A 25,719-nucleotide genomic window follows, 5' to 3' on the forward strand; every position below is an offset into this window, starting at 1 on the left:
GATGGGACGGAACAAAAACGAGCCATGGGCGAAACTTCGTGCCGAGATGGCGGCAGGCGATAGAAGAGGTGAGACAAAAAAAAAGAGTTCTTGGATTTGAGTGGAGCAGTATTATAACTTGGACACCGCATTGCGATGTATATTTTTAGGATCGCTGGCGGAGATTGGCTTTGAATCTATAAATAAAAGAGGGTGTCGGTTTGTATGTCCGCTATGTTTTTTTATTCGGCTTCTCGGATTGCAACCAAAGTCAATACGTAGGTGATTCTTATGCTCCAAAAGCCCATTGTGCTACTTCTGGCTCTTTCTAATACGTCCTTTGAGTCATTTTTTCGTCACGTCACACAACTTCTAGCGTTGGACATCCTGCCAGGAAGGCACACTCCTTCACTCGCTCAAAGGGAAAATGACTCAGTAATACTGCACTTACATATTAATCCTCTCAGTGCAAGCCTATTTGCTGGGGTATGATTTCATTTGACGATTTTGGCCGAAACACGTACTGATACATAGCGATCAATGTTGTGGAGCGGGTATGAGCTGATTAAGCGCTACCTTGGTCTTCTTGTGATTAATTAAGTTAGTAATGGACATAAATAAATAATTTCATAAAATAGTGCGCCAGAAAAAAATCTAGAAGATTATCTTGCTCCATTTTCATTCCAGTCGCACTTGTTCGGGATAATATTGGGTACAATTAGTAATGGACAAATCAAAAATTCATTTCAATCGAAAATCGAGATTTAAATTCCAAAGGTCGTGGAAATCGATATCAAGCTCCGATCTCCAATTTTCATCATTTTGTTTGATTTTATCAGCGTCACTATCGGCCTATGGCAAAGCCATCTGTCCCGAATGAAAGAATTTTATAGAAGGCTTGTAAAATTGGAAAGCACCCTCTCGAGGAAGTATCTCTAGAGATATCATCTAGAATGTATCTCAATCAAATTGTTTTTCTAAAGCATTAAGTGAAGCCAAATGGTTCAAAGCGGCGAACCCAAAACTTTAATGTGCGTGAATTTGTAAATTCTTCCTAAAAAAATGTATGCATGAATTCTAAGTAGATTTTTTGGAATTATTTTTCTGGCTTAATTGTGTATTTTGAGCGTTTTAGAAATGAGTAATAAAAATGTTTTTGTATGGACTGCATTTTAAGTAACGTCGATTTTTCGGTTAATCAATATTTCGGTTAAAATTTCGATTTTTACTGAAAAGCCAACCTATTCTTTTCGATTAAAAATCGATTGCTCGAAAAGTCGATTAGATATTTTTCCATCACTAGTTACAATATGCCTCCCTGATCCGAGAAACCCGTCGTCATGATGGGGGACACACTTTCACACCTCCCTCGCATCATTCACCCTATGCACAGTACTTTTCCCCCTCTTCCTCCTTCCACCAATTTCAAGGCCATTTATGCCTCCCCCTCTAGCACAGAAACCTACCCTCCAGGGGAAACAGTGGGAAAGCTTATTAAACTCACACCTCAGTCCACGGCCAACGCCGCATAACATCCGCACACCGGCTCATCCTCAGCCGCTCACGCAGAGAGAGAGAGAGACGGCCACGAATATTACAACAGAGGATCCTCAAGTCTACCTCTAAATGTGTTTTCACCCAAAATGCATTTAAACGGGTTTACAAAAGTCGCTACTCGCGTCGCTGACAAAGTGATTCAAGTTTCACGGCGAAATATATACGGGGGTTAAGGGGGCTTTAGCCCCCCCTTGGATATCCAATTTACACTAGATAGAATGGTAGTTTTATTCGGATCCCCACTACTGCCGGGAAGTTACCCCCGACTTAGCCCCCTCTTGTCCCTATTCTGGACCCGCCACTGAACACAACGATGTGACGTATAAAATTGATCACTTTTCAATGCTATTCCTCGAAATTAAAACCATTATACTGCCAAATATTGGGTCACATTGCACTCGTCACAGCGCCGCGGACATTTTTGGAAACCGATTAAAATGCGACCGAAGTGGCAACAAAAATCAGCCTTCTATAGGATGGAATTGGGCCTCCTCTATGCAGTCCCTGTGGATACGGCATTGCGAGCGAAAGGGAATAAGAGCCATTTCGATGTCAGAGGAGTGCGCGAGCGTGGAGGAGAACGAACCGTGATTGTTCCCCGCCGTTTATTCCCCTTTTATCTCCAGGGAGAAATATCCCACCCCTCCGCGATATTCCTACAACGCGCACCCGAAGCTTACATTGCCTTTCCCTATAACCAACCTCCCTTTCTCCTTCACCGCCCACTTCCATCGCTTCGCTTCCTCGCCATCCCCACTCATTTATCTCGTTTCTGCACTTCTGAATCTTCGATCGACGATCATAGTTCGCGCGAAAGTGGGGAGCTCTCTATCCAACGAAGAAATAGGATGTACTAGGATAGGGTGAGAGGCAATTCCATGTAAAAAATTACATGAATCACTATTGGTGGTGATTCAGTGCTCTAATCAATTGAATTTGCTACCCCTCCCATATTATAGTAATATATACATACTAGCTGACCCGGCGAACTTCGTACCGCCTAACAATCAATGAACTTACAGTTTACTTACACCATTTATAAATCAAGAGCGGCTGTATCGTTTTTAATCATGTTTAATTTATTATAATAAAATAAGGATACAAATTCAATAAAACTACGTAAATGAGTACCAAAGTTGCTTGTCAGAAAGACATTTTCTTTATTGAATCTACATGGGGTGGATCGGAGCACGTTTACGCGGATTTTTTTCAACAAATTTTCTTACGTTTTGGCTTAAGAAATTTTGGGCATTGTGGTTCAATAAAGCAGTTTATGAAATAAAAATTATACGCATTCAGTTGTTGGCTATTTGCGTTATTAGCTGTAAAAAAATGTTTTTAGGTCCAAGTCTGTTGCATACACTTGGCCCTTTCAGAGGGCAGGTTGACACAACCCCAGACCGACGCTTGACTGATGCTCAAATTCGTGCAAGAAGAGCCCCTATGAAGCAGCATTCGCATTAAATGACTTAAGGCGCGCCAGTTTTAGTATCTCTATTTGGAAAAAATGCACTGCGTAAACGTACTGCATGCGTAAACGCACCACGGTGAGCCCTACACATTCGGGTTTAATGTCTTGCGTCAACCACCTTCTGATAAACAACAGTTTTTGTTTTGTATCAGGCGCAAGATGAAGCGGATGAAGCTAAATAAATATAGCGAAGCAAAGCAGTGACGCAGCGAGGGGAGGCTTTGGGGGATAAACCCCCCCCCCCAAGAGCTTAGAGAATTTTTTTATGAAAGATTTTGTTATTAATATTAGGGGGACGGATGACTAACAAACAAAACATATTTAACTATTCACACAGCCACAAAACCCACTATTTTGAACCATTTATCTTAAAAAATGTCTGGGGGAAGTGCCCCCACACTTCCCGCTTACCTTAGCGAGTTTTCTATACCCTACAGACCCGTGGTATTAGCTGCGCCCAAAACCCCCTATCCTAGCTACGCACTTGAAGCGAAGGAAGAAATACAGAGGATGGTTTATCGACTCGTGAACATAGCAAGCTAAATTGACCATGAGAAAATCATGGGTTTTCATTAGCACATGATCACAAACAACACAAAAACTGAAAGAATGACCATGCGATTTTTTAATCGTTATCACGAATGCATAACGAATTTGAAATTGGATACGTTTAAGCTCAAAAGGGCATATGAGTTAAGATCATGGAATCTACGGAATGAGGACTTCCTAACCTTTGAATTTTCCTTTGAGTAAAGTTGCGTGAATCACATTCATCACCAATTTTTTAATGATCACACACGTTCCGTTGGATAGTTATGGTTGGTTTAGGCTTTGAAAGATCATGAGCACAGAAACTACATTTTTCTGTAAATCGTGCCTTGGTAAGCCAGGTACGTCCAAGGACTTAAAATATTCAGATAGATAGTTGGTGATTTCGTCTTCGTGTGTTACACATTTAAAAGATTCGAATCCATGCAGAGTACGAACTATTTGAATTTACCTCGTTTTAGTCATCCACATCTTCGTTCTTGCTCGCTAAATCAACCATCTTTGATTCGGAACACGGACATTACCGTTTGTCAACAATTGCTTGGAGATTTGTTTACAAACACGGTAGTGAAGTGTCAACTTGAGCTGGGCCACGGCTGGGCTTACAATCAGCTCGAATTAAATTTAAAAAATGTAATTTCAATTTAATTAATATTTTGAATATATTTAGTAATTAAAATGTTATATTGTTACTAAATTCAGTTATTAAAGTGGTAAAAACAAAACAAATTATTTAATTTGTAGTTTTGACCGACTTATCAATTGTTGTGTTACTATAACTCCTAAAAGCATGTCCATAGGAAAGAGATGAATTTTTTTGTGAAATTATCCTTTTTTTAATGGCCTATATGTTAATCCCGCCTGAGACGAATCCAAAGAACCAAATCTCATTGAAATCGGTGCAGCCGTTCTCGAGTTATAAGTGTTCTAACTAACACGATTTTCGACTTTCTTTTATATATATAGATATCTATCATGAATAAAAAGCTATCCTAATTCATCACACACTGCCGGAGTCATTGCTCCTCAGTCTAGACAGCATTAGAAATAGCATCTACTAGGTTAGGGTGGTATAGAAAATTTAATCGTGTTACATAAAAACTTTTGGGCCAACTTTGGATGGGCCAACTCGCCACGTCAACTTTGGGTGGCCCTAACGTTTCCCAGGTCGCTTTCACAAAGGAATCTTTAATGAAAAAAAAAATCCATCGGTCAGATCAATGGATCAATAGCTATTGTAATGCATAAAATTTATGAAATGGCCTCTTTGTTTCGGTAGTTTGTTCGGATATTGCAAAGTAATTCACATATTTTACTCTTATTTCAGAAACAGATTGGGTGTATTGTTACGGTGTAATTAGGCGCACTGAGGCTTGAATGTGTAAATGGTATCAAGCATGATTGGTAATCGGGAGATTCAGGTTTGAGTCTTGGCTGAGTCAAATTATTTTCTCATGGAGAATTTCACCCTTGATATAAATTGATTTTCATCTTTGCGTCCTGTTCACTCAATCCCATCTTCCACCCGATCGCTTAACTTGCATAGTGATGAGTATGGCCTTGGAGAATTCATTTTAATTAACAACTGAACGGCCGCAGAACTTTTATTAATTGATACATTTGAATATATTGAATGTATAGGATAGTAAATGGCTAGCTGCGAAAAATATGACATTGGGTACAGTGTGATTTTTGAGAGCGATATATATTGTAAACGTGGACTAGAAAGTGAACGTTTGCAAAAACAGCGGAAAAGGAAGAACTATTGGGAAAATATTTCCGTCTGGACAGAGAAATCTGCCATATGGGGTAAAAACATCGGCCAGGGATGAATTCAAAAAGCTCTTTTTTCACGGTAGAGATATTACTATGATATGAGAAAGGTATGTTATCGGTTAGTGCATTGAATGGTAAGCGATAGTGATTCATATAATATTTTACATGGAAATGCCTCTCAGTTTCAGTCCGAATTCGTTGAAAATTTAACAGCCTTCAGTATTCATTTCTAAATGAGATACAGGCCCGGAATATTTCTATGACGTGATTAGAAGCACTTCACAAAGATATGGTGATGAACTTCACGAGAGACTGCGAAGACGAAGAATTCCAAAGCAGCGCAATAAGTTTTAATGAGGCGGTTTTCTTCCGTTGCCACGGTATTTAGTTTTTTTCCTTCTATTGATCTCTATGTTCAATGCTGATTCAGTATCTTGGAGTATCTAGGTCTTGAAGAATTTTAAATGCAAAGTTATGCTAACGTTTTGCTATGTTTTTACACATTCATTGGGACTTCAAATGAATATAAGTACATAAGTTTGGTACAAAAAGGCAATAAAAGTGTTATACAATAATAAAATGAAAAAAAAAGCTTAATTTGTAAATAAATTAAAAAAGTGACGAGAATTTTGACGTGAAGGTGTATAAATATTTCGAAACCCTGGCAAAAATTTTATTAAAAAATATCGAGATATATATTCTCCGAGTCACTGAAACAACATAAAAAGCAGAGGAAGAAAGAAAGAAAAAAATTAAGCAATGGGTGATGGTGGACTTAACCCACTGTTTAAGGATAGGTGAAAGGCTCCTTGAAGTTTTTTCTGAAAAAATGACTGTTCGTTTCTGTTTTTTTTGGGCGGCACTCACCGCAGAGTACTGGGACAGCTACTGAGGGACCGCATGCAAAAGCCGCCCGACTGCGGCCCGGCCCTGCTTTATATCCATAGCTCCAGCTCCAAATGACCTTTTTTCAATGAGTGGGATAAGCTGGTATGGTACATTGTTACCTATCAATTTTGATTAATAAAATAATTATATATTTTGCTTAGGTTGTCGATATTTTATCTTATACCTTTTATGAATCATAATTATGTGCTCGTATTCATTCATAAACCTAATGAAGGCGTAAAAATATACCAAAACGTTGGAAAAAAACTTTAAAATTTTTAAAGGAAGGGCTGAATCAACATCGCTATTATAGAAACTTTACACATGATACCTGAGTAAATTTTTTAAATTTGTACTTCGTTTCTCAAATCAACCCCCTTAATAGAGGTCTCCCTTTCCAAGTATACAGTTAACAAAACTCAATTCGCGGTCGCATGTGTGTGTGTGTAAATCTCTTATTCGAGTTCCGCTGTGCGGTTCAATAACGAAACAGCATTGTGATATCGCAGAATCCCGTAATTCTGCGGGAAAGGCTTTTGCAAGGGAGGGTGTTGGCGGTGGAGTGAGGTTGGCCCATGATCGGGTGTGGGATGAAGGAAGGTGGGATGTCTTGACTGAAAGGGAAAGGGAACGTTGGAAGGCGCATACAATCTGAGTGAGAGCTTATAATACACGCCGCCGCGTGACAAGGGGAGCCGGGAATAAGGTAATGGTTCCGCGGAGGCTGAGAATGAGCAAATTGTGGAACGGAATGAAATTCACCCTGGTCCCTTTTCAAACGCGCTCGAAAAAAAGTTAATTATGCATGTTGGCGCACGGGTTTGAGGGAGGAAACGGCGGATGATTGCTGAATGATTGAACAGCCGACCTGGTTTGCAGGAAAGGATACCTTCCAGAGAAATGGAGAAAGGGGGACCTCGAAATGATTAATGGCATTTTGTTTTTTAATTCTGAAGGATGGATGCGGTCGATGGAATGTTCTGGATTTTGATTTCCTTTACGTGGAGGACCGAGACATCTCAGGATTTTCTTGGAAGCTCAAACAATAAGATATATTTAAATCACTCACTCAGTGACTCAACACGAGGATTGGTTTCGGTGGGTACAACTCACCTCACACTAAGCCGTAAGTGTGTGAATTTCACCTACGAGTTCCTCTCCTTAGTCAATTCGAGAATTTAAATATTAGAATAAAATAATTTCTCCAAGACCATATTCATTGCTGGCATAGTTGAGCAATTGGGAATATGTAAGAAAAGAGGTAATGAATGCGCAAAATATGCAAAAATTAAAACAAAGGACATTGAGGTAAATATGATAATAAAATCGATAGTAATATACAATGAACCAGTCCGGAAAGTAAATGTCAACAAAACTAAATATATGGAAGTAAGAAGGCAATGCGAATAAGAAGGAAATGCTGTTGATAAGAAAATAGTGACAATATATACTTAGGTGCATTGATTAAAAAAGATGTAATGAGCAGAAAGGAATTGACTAGTAGAAGAAATCAGTGAAAGCTTGCATAAAATAAAATTCATTGGGGAAATTCAATATACATGCATTGCTTCTTTTAGTAATGCTAGTTTCACCCATTTTCGTTGTAGAAATTTTTAATTGAAAACCAGGAAGTTTATGACTTCAATGGTTTAGCGAAGGTTTCTCGGGATCTCCATTCGGGATATTTCATTCGTCATGTATCATTTGGATTGAATTATCAAGTATAATAATTATCAATGCATATGGAGTCAGCAAATATTTCCGCCCCGAAAAGTAATACGGGCCGAAGAATTGCTTATTACAGCCGTATCTTCTTGTCAGGAGGTGATGGTATCCGGTTCATGCTTTGTTTGTATTCTGGTGGATACTGCATGAAGACTCGAATAACTCTCTTCTATTCACATGATTGCTATAGGAAAATATTACATTGAACTGGATGGGAACCACAGACCTTTGACGAGGTTCATGGTACAACTGCCAAGGATACAATTGACCAGATAGCTTGGGGGCCTCTATCGTAGCCCCGGAAAACAAAGGTTCGTGGTTACATTCTCGGTACCAAGGAGACTGACTGCATAGAAGACCACCATTCTATCCCTCAAGAAGGTTTACTTCTGTTGCCACTTCTGTCGCATTTCAATTGACTTTCAAAAATGTCCGCAGAGCAGTGATGAGTGCAATTCGATACAGTTTTTTCCAATACTATGCAGTGTAATGTTTGTAATTTCGATGAATAGCATTGAAGAGCAATGAATTTGATGAATGAAATCATCATGGTAGTAAATTTTGGTTGACACCCCTAGTCATACGTTATTTCCCCCTGAAACTTGGATCAATTTGTCCTTCAGCGACGCTTGTGGCGACTCCTGTAAATCCATTTAAATGCGCTGTGAGGTACAACACATTATGATGCAGACTTGAGGATCCTCTATGGTAATATTCGTGCTCGGTACAGAGGATTTTTTGCTCAAGTCATTTTATTTAAATTTACTGTCGAGTAGCGGCAGGGTTAAAGAATGACAGAAGTCTCTTCCATGACGAGTGGAGTGGAAAACCACCCTCTCCGTTGAAAAACTCGACATTTTTTGAATTTCTGTTGCCTCGCTGATCTGTCGAAGGAAGTAACCACTCCCTCTCGCCACAATATCCACATTGCCCATTTTTCCATGGTGGCCTGGTTCCATCCATTGGTGTTTGCCAATGGCGTGGAGGTGGAGCTGTATCTATTTGGTAGCTCTATCGTTTTTTTGAGAATCGTAACTTTATTGAAATACAGGTTTCGCCAATCCAAAACTTCCCGCAAGAGCAAGGGCCACTAAAATCCCCTCGCGCTATTCCGTTATCTCTGGCACCTGGTAGAGTTTATTGTCTTGTTCACTCAGTTTTTATAATGTGACCTCGTAATGTTTCCCTTATTATCCTTGATATATTTTCAGAATTTCGAATGAACGTTATGGCGATGTGTTTTCTTTACTGCCGAGCGATCTCTACTTTCAGCAATCACGGAAAAACTTAATTTCATCCTTCAATAAGTAAAATTAAATAAAAAAATCATTTTAGCTACCCAGTGAACGAGAAAGTGTATTAAAAAGAAGAATCTTGGTGAGAGGAATTTGTATTTTGGGGGCCATAGATGTGCGTAATAGTTTCACCAAAATATTTATTTGCTACTTTTGCTATTATTCTAGTCACTAAACGAATGTGAATTATTGTCACCCAAGATGTATTTTCATAAGCAATAAAAGTAAATTAAACCTAAGCTCCAACTTATACGAATAAATCAAAATAATTTCTCTCAACTGTGGGAATCTAGTCGAATCAGAATAAAACTGCAGCCACTCGAATAGGAAGTGTACGTGAGCATGCCGTGAAAGGAGTTCGAGGTATATTCATAAAGAAAGGAATAAAAATATACTCATACGAAACGAATTGTATTGGCATTTTTAGTTGGCTACAAACCTACTCCACTTCTTTACGTAATCAAATTTATCGTACGGCTGCACCAGCTTCTCTAACCCCTCTGCATAGAAGCTCGCCGCCTGAGAGTTGAACAAATTGCCAACACCGTTGAGTTCCTCTTCGGTTTAGAAATATTGTCCACCGAGCAACTGTTTCAAGGGCAAGGAGAGGAAGTAGTCACTAGGATCAAGGTAAGGGCTGTACGGTGGGTGGACAAAGAGTTTTCAACGAACATCTTTGCTATTGGTTTTGACATCAGTGTGGGCCTGTGGCTTGGTCCAATTGGTTCAACTGTCAGGCGGCGAGCCTCTATACAGAGGGGTTAAAGAAGCTGGTGCAGCGGTACGAAAAATGCTTAGAAGTGAACGGCAATTATGTGTAAAAGTGAAGTAGATTTTTTGCCAACTAAAAGTGCTAGTAAAATGTGTTTCACATGAGTCTTTTTTTCCTGCGACCAAATGGCCCTTAATTGATGAATACGCCTTGTATTTATTAGTTGGAAGAGTTCTACGGTTTGCCACCGGGTCCATCGGTTGATTGCAATCGACGTTTTGAAGGCGTGGTGTACCATCGTCTTCAGTATGCCTTGCAGGATCTTTCAAGTTAATTATACTTCAGACACCCGTCGAAACGTCGGTTCCCACCAATAAACCCATAAAACTCAGATGTGAAACCTCTGAACTCTTCCTGTTAACAAATCACCGAGAATTCTGGGTTCCTTCTTAAGGTTATTTTTGTTTGTAAACTAAATGAATGAAGTAGAATCTCCAACACCCTCTTCCACGATACAGGTATACAAATTTTAACGGCACTAAGAGGACAATTAGGCGTTGAAAAGGAATGAAAATCGACAGCCATGAAAAGAGGGGGGTGGTATGAGTGACGTTTTACTTCCCTCTGCCTCATTTACGTTTTTCATCGACGGAGGACAATCATCCCGTCATCGAGGGAAACACTTAACGCTCCGAGATTAGGGATTCATTTCCCGACGTAGTCTAAGTGGATAAGAGGGGGGGGGGGGGGAGAAGGAGAGCTGGTTTAAGGGTCTCTGGGTCCATCTGGGTCGATTCTGTCTGGGAACCACCGACAATGACGGCGCAACCACCTAATATGGCGACGCAAGGATCCCCTTTTCACGTGCAAAACTTTAGGAAGGACCATAGAAGAAGATTCATCTTACCCACTCGACCTTTCTCATTTCATGACGTATTTCCTATTTCATGCCACTATACGGCTATGATATAGTGATTATAGAATAGTCAGAAAGGGATAGGAAGACATTTTGGAGGAGTGTAGCAAGGATGATTGCTAGATATACGATGAAAATCAGTGCAAAGACAAACAAACCATTATTCATCGCGCTTGTACTCTTAGAGAAGGATTTTTTTCAATACAATGCTGGTAATACTGAAAGAAATTTGAGGCATGTTTACATTATTTTATGATGGCTAGACTATCATCCAAAGTGTGCATAAAAACCGAAGAACTCTAATTAAATATGGACCCAGTTTTGAAGAAGCAAATTTCAGCAAAGGAATGATACAAGGGAATGCCCTATTTAAAAAAATAATTCGCAATGTTTTCTTTGTGAAAGCTATCAATGAAATCAAAAAGAAAGCAGCACGACTGAAAATACAAAGTGAGAAAATTAAAATGAAGAAATTTGCTGGTGTCAACAAATGATAGCCGACGCAAAGAGGTATCAGAAGAACACTAGTAAATTTGGAAAGGACAATGACTCAGTATAGACTAACAAAAAACAACAAAAGAATTTTTTCGACCTAAATGGTCGAGTGGTGAACGAAGCAGAAAGGAAATGGTCAGTAGAATAGCCTAAACGAAGAGGGTATTCTCAAAAGAGGGGGATCAAATTACATCCGGGAATAAATGCGAGTGTTATGTGGAAGTCTTGAATAGAGAAGCTGATAAGTCGTGTGTAAGCGCAGAGAAGAAAATGGGGTAATTTAGTGCAACTTATCGTATCATAAGGTGGTGTATTGAAGGCCTTGAAATAAATTCAGAGAAGGTTATCAAGGATAAAAATCCACGTTCTCAGTGTAACAAGTAACTTTGTACGTCTTAACGCTCATGGATGCAAAGTTATTTAGCATAGGGTGAATTTCTTCATGAAAATAACTAATCGAATATCTGACAATTGGGCGCCCAATCCCAAGCCCAATGATATTTACATAGTGAATTTCACTGTTGGAGTAATTAAAAATTCAAATTCTTAAAGATTGGCATGCATAAAAATTGAATGGAAAACTGCGTCAAAGATTTATTTACCAGGGCTGTTTTTTAAGTAATGGCCGTTTTTTAATATAAAAGAAACCAAATTTTTTTTTCAAAATTCTTTTATTTTTAGTATTTTCATACTTTTCTTTATATTTCTCCATATTTACCTTGTTTGCTTAGGCACTTATCATTCCTTAAAACTAAGTTTTGAAACCCCTCTTTAAAGAAGTTTACCGCCTGCCTTGACAACCAGGAGAGTTGCCGCGTTTTTTTCTCTGAATGGCGCGTCGGAGCCTGGCCTGGGTTGCACAGTAAGCTTCTGAGTTGATCGTCATTCCTCGTGTCATGAAGTCCACTAGCAAAACTCTGCACCTGTCCCAGAACACAGTTGCCATGATTTTGCAGCGCGACAACGTTTGTGATCAAAGATGGCCGTCCTGAGCGATCATCATCTTCACCCGGAACATTTTCGCGGCCATCTTTGAATTCTTCGACCTATTTCCGCACTTTATCTTCGCTCATTGCATTAGCAGCATACCCTTCACAAATCTGACGGTGAATGTCTGCAGCCGACATGTTTCTTGCAGTCAAAAATCGTATCACTAACCGAATCTCTCACGCGGCGGGCGATTCAATAATCTTTAACATTTTAAAGATCCACAGTAAAGCGTACAGGTTAGATACAGAACTGCAACTGACACGTGGTTGTTCGCAAGGAAAGCCGGGAGGCGGCGCGCACACACGTTGCGGATGGCGTGCGAACTACTACTGCGTACGGCAAAACGGCCCTTACTTAAAAAACAGCCCTCGTAGATTGATGACAATTGATAGTGACTACTTTTTTTTTAAATCACACCATCATCTTGATTCATTTTGAGTACACTCGGTGGAAAATTGTCATCAATTATCTTTATCTTAAATTTCCACCTAAGTATTATTTCTCAGGAGGCATTTTAATGACTGAGATTTAGTAGTGATTTTAATGACTGAGATTTAAGAGTAGTTTTAATGACTGAGATTTAACAGCAATTTTAATGACTGAGATTTAGTAGTAACTTTAATGACTGAGATGTAAGAGTATCCAGAATATATCGAGAGGATGGAGCACTAGGCCTTTCAACGGATAAGTACCTCAAGAAGCAAGACAAAATCCTTCCGTAGGTGGAATTTGAGTGATGTGTCCTCTGAGCACCCTGATAATTCTCTACCTCAGACTGCACTCCGCGGCCGAAAATCCGTTTTCCCGCATCTACCCATGGGAGATTGCTGTCATCAACACCCACCTGCCCCACGCCCATTATGTAACCTCGATACAAGCCCCTTCTGAGACAGACCATCGATACACACCCCTTCTGAGTAGCCATTCAAGCGGCCATAAAAACGGCCTGATGAAAACTCACATTGATCAGAATAAATATCGATCAATACATACAAAATAAATATGTGAATGATTTAGACAATTGCTTCTTAGGTACGCTCTGAGGATAGGGAATACAACGCTACCAAGAGCGGAAGTCTGAAAACGCCTAATGACGGTACCATAACGATGCCCCAGCCTCCGCATTCGCCAAACATGTCTCCGTTTGACTTGTTCCCATTTCCAAAAAAATAAAGAGAACCATAAGGGGCCTTCGTTTTACAAAGAGCAAAGAAAATGCTTGCAGAGCTAAAGGCCATCCCATCAGTAAAGATCGGGTCAGAGAAGTTTTTCGAGGATCGGAAGAAGCGCTGTCACAAGTGCATCATATTTCATGGGAATTATAAACAGATGTATCGTATTGCCCGCTAATTTTATTAAATCAGCTTACAACACGTCTGTCGATTGCCACCCAATCATCATCGGGTACGCTATTATAATAAAATTAGTGGGCATTACCAGGGACGCAGTTAGGAATTAAGGCTTGGAGGGGTTTTAGGCGCAACTAATACTGGGGTGTCTGGGAGTATGGAGTACCCGCCAGGGTATGTAGGAGGTGCGGGGCCCCTCCCCAGATAAAATTTAGGATAAATGGTGAGTTTTACGGCTTTCTGAGGGATATTTCATGAACGCTTTCACTATTCTACAAGTAATATTAATACAATTAAGTAAAATGGATTTAACTTGAATATTTCTCTGAGCTCTGGTGGGGGGGGGGGGGGGTGTATCCCCTAACCTCACCCTCTCGCTGCGCTAGTGGGCTTTACGATATCTTTGTTTGTCATCCGATATATGGCGTTCCACGACATCTTTCCGCAAAAAGTTGGCTTTATATCTCATGAGGACTATTTTGAAGGCCTATGAATGAAGACGAATAAATAAATATTTAAAATATTCCCGTTATTTTCTGAAAAAACCTCGTACTATATGGAGTAGCGACTGATGATAGCAGTGTTTTTTAAATTCCTGAATCGATTTTTCTTCACTTATTCTAGTTTTCTGTATAATAGAAGCGAAAATATCAATTTTATGCATCAATGAGTATAATGAAATATGGTAATGTTAAACATGAGGCATCTACGTGAAGGCTACCAAGAACCGACTTACTTCCAAAATTTATCACTTCCGACATTTAGGATCATGTATGGAGCAAGTGCACCCTCCTTATGTTTTAATAATGGTAAGCCTTCCTTAAGTCTTAGGTAAATCTTTGAAGTTCGATGAGCAACAGAAGTTTTCGCTAATCTTAGGAAAGTTCACTGGAACTAATAGCAAAATTTTTTTTCGTTGAGGATTCGGGTTCGACCACGAAATATGAGACCGATTTTAGATAAGGAGATCACAGTTTCCTAGAAATCATCAAAGACATCAGAAAATTGCAGAATTGTTCACGTTTACGTCACTCAACTCTTCTGGAACACGCTTAAAACTTAAAATTGAAGTCTGCTAAGATTAGAAGAAGACGCCCAACTCAAAGAAGATGCTAAATTGCTTACGGTGATATGTCTTCTTTCAGAGGGAGAGTTTTACAATAATCTTTAATGCTTTTGGTTGAGAGATTTTATAATTATCGTTTTTGCATGTTAGATATGCTTTGTAAGGTCTGTATCTATTTAAATCAGGGATTAACCAATGGCAAAAAATTAAAACACTCACAAGAAAAACCACAGAGAATTCTACGTAAAATGAGCTACTATTACCATCTCATGGTACAAATTATTTACATAAAAGACATCTGGGGCGGAAATGAGCTCCTCGCCTATATTACATTAATTTTCCCGATGTAAGTTATCGATATCGTTCTTAATCGTTTAAAATGTTTTCGTAATCATTTATGATTAAATGCCGCCCGGGCCCTAGGGAGGTTAAAGGTGGAAAAAATGTGAGTTTGGGTGCTTTCGAGGAATAGAATTGTTGCATTCAATTTATTTACTTTAATGCAGTATAAAAACAGCACAAAGCCAATTCTAATGGATTCATAATTACAAGGAAAGCCATAAACAAATAGTGAGAAAAACGTAAAAAGCGATGAAGTAAATAATATTTCAACAACATTTATCAAATAAAAAACATAGAGTAGAGTAAATAAATTGGGCGGTGCGAGGAGTTGGGGAATAATTACGATGGAAATGGTGAAGATAGATAAGGGATGAAAAAGGAATAAAATTTTAAGCACATTTCGATGGGAGTTAATGGAAGAAAGGATTCTGAATAAAAAAAACGTATAGAAACAGAAAGGCGGGGAGTGAAACAATGAAATAGGTCACTCGACCTCGTCGTGCGTGAAGAAACACGAAGCGGAAAAAGAAAGAAGGTTGGATGATCTTTATTTGTCATATAAGTGTATAAAAAAGGATGTTCGCTTGTCTATCCGCTATGCGTTTCCATAAGGCTGCATAGATTGCGGCCAAAGTTAGAACATAGGTGCATCCCATACTACCAAATTCCACAGTGCTACTGTCGGTCACGTTCGATGCTTCCTAAGCGTCGTTTTCTAATTATCGTTACGTCATGCAACTTCTGCGGTATGAAATCCTGCAAGGTACGCAAACCTCTTGACAAGCACAAATAGACGCATAAAAATCCTGCCATGCGACCATGAATTCCAAGTTACAAGTTTCCCACTTCTCTGGGTACTATCCTTACGGAGCGTCGCCAGTTGGCCTGCTAGTGCAGGGGCGCAGCTAGGAATTAAGGCTAGGGGGGTTTCAGGCGCAACTAATACTTGGGTGCTTGGGGTATTGCATACCCGCCAGGGTTAGCGGGAGGTGCGGAGGCTTTCCGCCAGAATAAAATTAAGATAAATGGTTCTAAATTGTGATTTTTACGGCCTTCTGAGGGATATTTTATTAATCCTCACACAATGCTCTAAGCAATATTAATCCAATTAGGTTCAATAGATTTAAATTAAAAATTTTTGTGAGTTCTAGGGGGTTTTATCCCCCAAACCCCCCCCCCCCCTCGCAGCGCCACTATGGTAGTGAATAATATTTATGAAGAGTGCTTTGTCATTGAGGACACGGTGATGAGCTAGAGATGCAATGCCAAGAGAGGATCTAATCTAATGAAAGTGATTGGGATGGTTATTATTAGGCCCAGGAAGTAATGGCAACCAGATGTCATTGTTCCGTAATTGCTTCATCTCTTGGAAATAGGTTTAAGGGAGAGAAAATGATTTTACCGTTCAACGGGGGTGCTTCTTAAAAGGATATCCCTACATGCATTGACGTTCCCTCGCGAGGTATCACCATGGATTGTTATATGGATCGAGATTTATGCGTGTACATCATGATGAGAGTGGAAGTTTGTTGGTTCAATGGGTTGGTTCCCATTATCGCGAGCAGAGCCCAAGGTTTCTCTTCATCCTAAAAGCCGCTTTAAGCCTTTCCCTTACGCTATTGCTGGATGATGCGTCTGCCGCACTTTTTACTCGCTTAGTCGTAGGGCGTGAGGCAGGATATCCTAATTCGACGAAAACCCGCGTGAGTTATGCGCTGAAACCGTTTTGGAGGCGGAAATAAATGGATAAAGTGGCCCTGTTCTCTTGGGGGAGTGAAGCATATCAGGGCCTGTTTTCTGAAATCAGCCATACCATAGCGTTGTGAAATCGAAAATGAAACACAAAAGGTTTCTATTTCTGGTAAAGTGAATGCTTCGGCTCTCGCGGCCATGTAAAGAAGCGTTTTGGACTGTAAAGTAATGAATATAGGCTGAATTTTCTGATTTTTACGGGGTCAATTGTGTAAAAGACAACATTTTCTCTTGAATTCAAGTGAGTCCGTCGTGAAATACCGTCCTTTGTCTACCATTATTTAAACTCGGTGAAGTTTCCCGTATCTAATTACTGTAAGAGTTTTACATTTCGGATGATAATGTAGGAGTTGGAATCATATCGTCTATTGCAGGTGATAGCTGTTCTCTCTGTTAAAGTTATGGGAATGATTGCAGGATGCTATTTCCTCACTTATGATTCTGGGAAAACAGCGGGTATCTCTGGCAATAACCTTAGCCCTCTCTAAGTTTATGCTGTGCTCTGGTTGAGACCACTTCCACGGCTGGAATGCTGGAAACTGTTGCCTTTTCCACGTCTACGACGCGGTGAAAACGGAAAAATTCAGGCTATATTGTCGTCGCACCGCGCAAGTATTCGCATCGACTGAAATGTAGTGACATTTTCTATGAAACTGACTCCCGTATGTTTTAAACGCCACGAATTTAGCGTTTTTCTAAGAATTTTATTTGGCTATTATAAATTCATATGTGAGTTGAATGTAGCAAAGCACTGAGAATGGTAAGCATTAATCGTGTTAATTTGGCAATTGACAATAAAGGTAATTAGTGGAAGCAAAGTCCTGATCGTGAGTGCCCGGAACACTTGCGAGGCTATAGTTGATCAAACGTTAATTCATTTATTAAAATAAGTGTAATCATACTCATGCCACCATACAAATTACATAAAAATATGTTCCATAAGGCATAATGCAAAAAAACGCTCATTTTTATGGCCATTCGTGTAATGAAGATGTTTCATTGTTTTCCTCTCCATGATAGAAAATCATGGTTATTGCTGATGAATGTCAGTTAATCACGGTGATTGTGTAAAATTCACGTATTTGTTGGATTCAACGTGAGATTATCTGCATTGGGGACCGGCTAATTTTATAGCTTCATTCAATTATTCATTGATTAAAAAACGAGCTTAGCCTATGTTAATTGTATCCGTGCAGTTTTTAAACACACGGGAGTAACATAGCTTTGTATATTATTGGCTTTTTCGTGGCTTTCTGATTTTATAATTATTAAATACTTACTAAAATTTGCCTTGTATTTAGAATTATTCACCCTTATTACATCGATATATTTTTTTGACTTTTTTCAATGTAATCTAAGGAGCTGAAGTTATGGACACAATTATCTGCTTCAGACTCTTGTGAAATAAAAAAATAGGCTTTTGATAATTTTAATTTTGACTTTCATGGTATGGCTCTCTCAAGGTGTAACAATAATTAGATGAAATTAATGAATAACCTGTCGGCGAGTATTTTCAAGCGCGATAAATATTATGCTACGTCATCTATTTATAGGCGTTATTTGCTTATAATTCCTACGTAAGATACGGTATGAGATATACTAATTTACCTTCATTATGCATGTTTTGAGCGGAAAGGCTCGAATGCTCATTGCGTTGTTTCATCCCTGGCTATTCCAGTTCAAAAAAGTGATATTAGTGATTTGAAGTTATCGGCTTTTAAAGCTTTTTAGAGTACTCACTGTTCTGAAAGTTATTATTTAATTAAAAACTTGGATTAGATATAAATAATTTCCACTTGAACTATACCAGTTTATTAATATTATACGATGCAGTGTGCGTTACATATTCTGATATATTAGCTAGAATGTTTATGCGACGTTGACCGGATGCCTGTATTTTTCGGATATGTGACCGCGTCGGCTGAAATTTAGGCTACAGTTTCGATGGCAGGGCAGTTAGAATAACTATTGGTGGAAAAATACCCATATTATGCCGTCTCATATTTATCGAATCTTTTTATATCAAATAATTCTTTCATGTGTTTGGTAGCCAACTCAAGGATATTAATATTTATTCAATTTTTACGTCTTAGACTTAAATCATAACATTTGGGTCATATTCTCAATTACATTAGTAATACGTATTATTCGAGCTGTAGGGAGTAATATTCTAAAATGGTGTATGCCGATTTCTGGAATATGAAGAGCTCTTGTGACATCGATTTGTATGCCAATTTAATATTGGATGCACGTCCAAGTAATGTTCTATCATCTTCATGTTGCAGAGGTTGCATTCGACATTTCGTTCCTCTCATTCTGAAACATAGTGGCAAAAATCTCTTACTGGCAATATGCTGCTGCATTTTCGTTGTAAAAGGGACTGCAGCTGTAGTTTTTTTCCAAGCTTTCCAAAATGGAACGAAAGAAATTGCGATTTGTACGTGCGGCATAGTACATAAAATGTATTTAGTATTTTGATGATTGAAAATGCCGAAGTAACTGGTATTTAATATGTCATCTTCTGCAGGGTGACGATAGCAGATGTTGCTTAGATTGATGTTGGATGCAGAGGTGTACCCTTGCAAAATTGTCCGTGACCCGTTGCTCCAATGGTAGTGAGTAATGTAGCACTTTCTTTTGTCTACACTAAAATATGCATTTTTTCCCTTGAACATCGGAAACGAAGTCTCCCGAACCCAAGAGGTTACGCATCAGAGGCCGGATCTAAAAGACAAAGGAGTTATTTAGCCTGCATACTCTAAAGGGGCTGAAGGTATCTCACCGTGATAAGCACGGCGAATACCCCACGGTTAGGAAAACTCCGGATGGTTCAGGAAGGGAGGTACAGCACCATCATTGAGGCGGCCACTTGAGAAAGGTGGAAGTTAGTGTTCATAGAGAAAGAGAGAACGACCCAATGAGAAGGGATGGTGTGGAGATTTTTCAGCTGATAAAACTTCCTAGACCCCTTGCTATGCCTATGGTAGGGTGTACCTTTTTAAGGATGGAGAAAGACTCAACGTTTGCGTTTGCCTGCACTTGCAGAGAAGATTAGAAGAAAAATTATCAGCGTTTTGAAGATATTATCTAATCAAAACCCCTGAAATGTAGTGAAGGACGGTATTATTTGCATATCTAGCACATGTATGAATGCATATCCAACTCACATTTATATTCACTACGTTGATTGAATTTTAATTATACTGTCGTAGTCTACTAGCATATTGTTCGACAAGGATCATATAAATTTTTTAATTGCACTTGTGTGCATTAATGCGAAGGGATTTCTCTGCTTTTGCACACCCTTACTGTGTATACATGGGGCTCGCGGGGAGTCATTTCGTCACCTTGATAATGTTGTTGAAACCCAAGGTCGGAATGAAAAAGTTTTGTGGAACATTGCAAAGTGATTTATTTCTCACAATAGACATGTGGTTCCACTTAGTGAAGCCTCAACACATACATATACATTCACGTGTGTGTTGGATTTGACGTTGAGATTATCTGCATTGGTTGCCGGCTAATTTTATAGCTCGTTTAATTATTCATTGATTACGTTTAATTAAATCAACGCGTTTAATGAATTAGTGCAGGGATTCATGGGAATGATATTTTTTTGTCTCTACATGAGTTTTTCATGACTCTCTGATTTTATAATCCTCGATATTTGTATTTGGAAGTAATCGTGTGCAGGGTTTAATACGGTCGGCAATTGTTATATCCCGTTCAAAGTTGTATTTCAATTAGGAGATCAGGAGAGATAAGGTTTCTTGGTCAGTTAACTTATACCACCATTTTTTTTTGCATAAAGCGACCCGGGTTTCGATGAGTGAACATCATTATCAGGTAAACCATTCACATGATCAATGACATTCGCACTTCTGATTTGATAACATTCGATTAATGTCCAAAATATCATGAATAATGAAATTTTATAAAGGAAAGCCGCGGTGAGCGAGTGAAGCATGGTAAGTTCGTCCAAATATATATTTTAAAAAAGTGCTTATGACGATGGTGCCTCAACCCGGATCGCTTATTGTAAAAAAATAGTGATATAAGTAAAAGTTAACCAACCAGAAAACCTTATAATGGTATACCACGCAGTTCAGAATGATTTCCCAAGAGAGATGCCCGAATTCTCCCAAAACCTTCTTCACCCAAAAGCTGGTTCTTTACTATATCAATACAGAATTCTTTTAAAAATATATTTTGAAAAACACACCAAGCCACACTCGATCGCCGTGACTTTTCTTGATAAAGTTTCCTTATTCTCGATACTATGGACATTATCTTGTAACTTATAACGAAGAGAAAGCCTGTCTTCATCCATCCTGCTACCCGTTTGGAGCATTCGGCTGAGATAAGCGCAACTTTTTAAAAGTCATATCGCCGTTCAGCCTCCTCATTATGCAAGTAATTTATAGTCCTCTTGCGTATTAGCATATGAATGGTAGACCTGCCATCTCGAGACGTGAGTGATAGAGGATGATCGATGCTCATCACAAAAGGAATCACAAAGGGCATGGGGATGGTCCAGGGAGTTTGTTTGAAAAGGGAAAGGCAGGTGGCAGTGAAGAACGCACCAAACGCACCCATAGTAAATGACTATGAAATTATTTAATAGGGTGGGTAGAGAGAAAAATCCATTTTTTAATTATCAAGTTCTAATAGTTCTAAAAAATTACGCCTTTCCATCCTGATCAACGGAAACAATTTAAAAAAATATTGATATAGATTATCAGTTCGCATAATGAGCGTTAAGTTTAGGAAAATGGGGGCAAAAATTAAAATTTTTCATTTACGTCAGGTACAGGTATTGATTTATTAGTCTGGTTAGCGTCAGTTAACTTTTTTATCTGCTTTTTTTAAGAAAATAATAATACTTTCCATCCTTTCGCGTGAATTTGCCCAGGAAATAGTGCATTCTTGGAGAACTCATTTATTTGGAATATTTGGAGTGACTGCATTTTAAAGAATTGAAGTCTTTTGAGGAAAATCGCCAACTTATTATTTTTTTACCAATTTGATCGTAAACCAATTATGATGCAACTCTTAATACCAGATTTATAATGTCTAGGTAACGTTCACCGGAACGTCATACCATCGTATCGCAGCCTTAACTTGAGAATATTTGAAAATTAAGGTGACGCAGAGTAGATCAGAATTACTTTTAGTAAACAGGCGACCTTGTGAGTGAGAGATATCGTTAACTGTGATTTTTAAGCACCAAATAAAGCTCTACTAGTCGTTTTTAGAACTGGCCCTTTCAATCCTCTAGAATTTTAGAGTATCCTTTCGCAACAGGTTGATGTTTTCGCTGATAGTTGTTGATATAGTGTGCTAACAGCTTACGTTACAGTTTTGATGTATTTTATTGGATTTAGAGGTAGAATTAATAAATATTTTTCTTCATAAATTATAAATTATTTATTTTTCAATTCGGTTGAAATAAATTTCTATATACGATAGTTAAATAAAGCATTTTCCAATTGAGTGGTAAGCTTACTGTCTAATTTAAGAAAGAACTTTCTATGGATTGTTTTTTCTAACTATTTTTATTTTTTACCGACTTTATGCTTTCAAATTAGAGTCGCTTTAATTTTGAAAAGGATGCTAGAGGACCAGTTAAAGGATTGTGTAAGGTAATGGACCATAAAGTAGAAAAAAAGATAACTAGTGTTTATTATACACGAAAGGTGTACAAAAATGGCAAAAGAATAAAAATATATGCATTTATGTTTACTCACTCACCTGAAAAATATTTTCCGAGGAACATTTTTGCGTAAACTACAAGCATGTACACACGTTTATGGTGAGCATTTAAGTGTGATTTTTCTTTTGCAATCCTCTATTTTCTGATCGATTACGGCCAGTGTCGCGTGAGAAATCCTCGTGCACCTACATTTAGAATCAAATAAGACCTACACAAAACATTTTCCGTGGAGCAAGTCTGTTACTCTATCTGCTGGTGAATAAGCGTGTAAGTGCAATTTTTATGCTGTTTTTTAAAGTATATTTTTATTGGCATGATCGTGTTTGCTGCCAGAGGATTAAGTCTTATAGTACGTGTGTGTGTGTACCCCTGAGACCAACGTGGAACGGCGTTCCTTTGGGCAAATCTGCTGGCTGAGTGGACGACCGCGTGTGTATTTGTGGAATTCCTTTTTTGTATTCTCAGTGCATTTTGCTCATTGATTTGCTGCATTGTCTTTCATCTACCCAATACCTTCCGTCATCCAATTCCTAAATTTGACTACTAAATACTATTACCTTGAAGAATTTATTTCATTTTTCTTACCGGACGGTAATGGGCCATTTTATTTTTATGGTTATGATATCTTCCAGGATAAATATATATGAAAGTAGGTTTTTGAATAGGAGAAATATTCCTTCCAAACCTATTTTTCCTTCCATTTGGATTCTACTTTCCACGTATCGAGAGTTACATTTTATGTACACTTATCAAGAGTTTGAAATCGAGATTACAATGGAAATTTAAAAAATAATCCACACCCCAGGCTGCAAACTTGTCGTGTTGAAAAGACTTGTGCGTTCCAATGGGTCCAAAGATTCTTTAATGAGTACTTATGTCAGATAAATCGTAGGGTAGGATCAAGAAGAAAGGTAGTGCACGTAATAGTATGTAAAAATCGCCTTTGGAACGTAGGAAGTCTGAACAACTATCTCTTCCATTAATATATGGATTAAAATCTATTGAGCCACGAAAGCTCATTGCACGGGACTCTGCCCTTAAGGGCGGGTGTAAATCACGACTGCGAAATTTACAAGGCCTTCGAGGTCATCAAACCCTTCGAAACCCTTCCAGAGACTTATCAGCAGCATAAAATGAGGAAGGAAAGAAGACCAAAAAGAAAGAGGGGATGAAGGTAGTAATACGTACATTGTTGGGACTTGGAGTGTTAGGATGATGGGGGGGAAGTCCATAATAGGAAGAGAGACCTAAGGGTAATTTCAAAATACCCTATGTAAATCCTACCAGAGCAGGAAGAATACAGCAGCAAATATATCGATGAACCCCTTCAGCGCGTAAATTAGTTTATATCACGAGAGCAAGTTTTATTCTCTTAAATTGGTTTTGTTTGGCGGAAGTTCGAGGAATGCACCTACTCAATATTGCAAAATAAAAACAGAAAGTGTATTTTTCCTCATTGAGATTATTTATGACCGGCTTTGGCTCTTCATTACCAGGAACTGCTTTCGTTCTACAAGTTTTATTATCTCTTTAACCCTTCGTGTGCAAATGAGTACCTCAACCGTAGAAAATTGAAAAGTATTTAATGTTTAAAAAAAATATTTTACCTGGATCCCCACGGTGTAGCATTTTACTAATACTAAAAAAACTTCGGACGCTTAATGAATGCAAAATAGGGCTAATTGGCTGCTAATTTAGAACATGATCTTCCCAGAAACCCACGCGAGTGTGCTTTACCTTTTAAACTTAAAATAAATGTTATTTTTGTTATGAATGATTTTCACCGTAAAATATCACAAATATTAATGAATTTCCTATTTTACGATTTACAGGATTAAGTCATGAACATTTGCATTTTATCCAGTCAACATTACAACCTTCGCAGCATTTATTGCTTATATGCACACGCTCCCCTAAATGTTTATAACCGAAAGTTATTTAATAAAAAAACTTGAAGGTTTGCCAAGCAAAAATGTGCGCACTTTCAAATCAATCACAATTTTCATGGAATCATATTGTAAACATTTTCATTTTGTAGCTCAAAATGGCATGTAGTTCAGATCAGTTCAGATCTAAACGCTACGTTATTAAAAAATCAAGAAAATGAATTTACCTTATCTAAGGAACAAATCAAAGGTCATCGGAAAACCATATATCGATGGCTAAGTTCTAATAACACGTATCTCAAAAATTGGCTGGTTTGAGATAGGTATCTTAAACATGGTGTAATGACATTTAAAAAATTAAATTCAAGGAAAAAAATAAATCTTTGTTTGCAAATGTACGCTTCTTTTTCAGTTTTGTGAATTTTCGGTTTTTAATTTCAGTGTGAAATTAAAACTATAAATCGTTTCTTTTGCTCTCATGAAAAGTTTCTAGTTTTGAGATACGTGTTGTTAGAACTTAACCATCTATAAGTGCCTTGAATTCTATTATTTAGCAACGTAGGTATCCGAGTACCTGGGTGTGCTTATGCGTAAGAATATCTGGGTACACAGGCTAATGTGGTATTTTTCTGCTATACTCATTAGCTAGTTTATAATACGATTGCTTTTAATTATCGCTGTAGATTAAAGGATATGATTGTATTGTAATCATAATTGGCAGTGAAAGCCATGAGAGAGAATGGATATAATTTCTTTTATGCACGATTGCATACTTTTAGGGTAGCCTCTCCCGGACATAGATAGTTCTCCACTATAAATACCTTTCTGATCTCAATATTCCCGCGAGGCTTCACAGAAGGTTGGCTCTGGGAATAATTATTTCTCTCCCGTGAACTTTGCTGCGATGCTATGATGGTAAGATCGCTGACGACGTTCATATTGATGTGTCTTTAATTAATCTGTGAGATGTAGTAGCGCGGAGAACTTTGTAACTGTGATCCTTTATGAGTTATATCCTCTGCAGATACGGCAAGAGTCACTTTGAATTCCAAAGTTATCGATTATTACTTCCCTACTCCGACTACAAGAATGTTAGCTGAACTTTCAAAAGTTTGTAAAATACTTCCTACTGAGCAATTTCCATAATTCCTTGGTGTATATACTATCACCAACTTTCGAAAATATGTTGTACTGTAAAGGAAGACTAAATCTTCGCGATTGTTGATGGCTTTATTTCGTAGCATTGAGAAAAATTGAA

This window comes from Ischnura elegans, chromosome 7 (assembly GCF_921293095.1).
Source record: "Ischnura elegans chromosome 7, ioIscEleg1.1, whole genome shotgun sequence".
Lineage (NCBI taxonomy): Eukaryota > Metazoa > Arthropoda > Insecta > Odonata > Coenagrionidae > Ischnura > Ischnura elegans.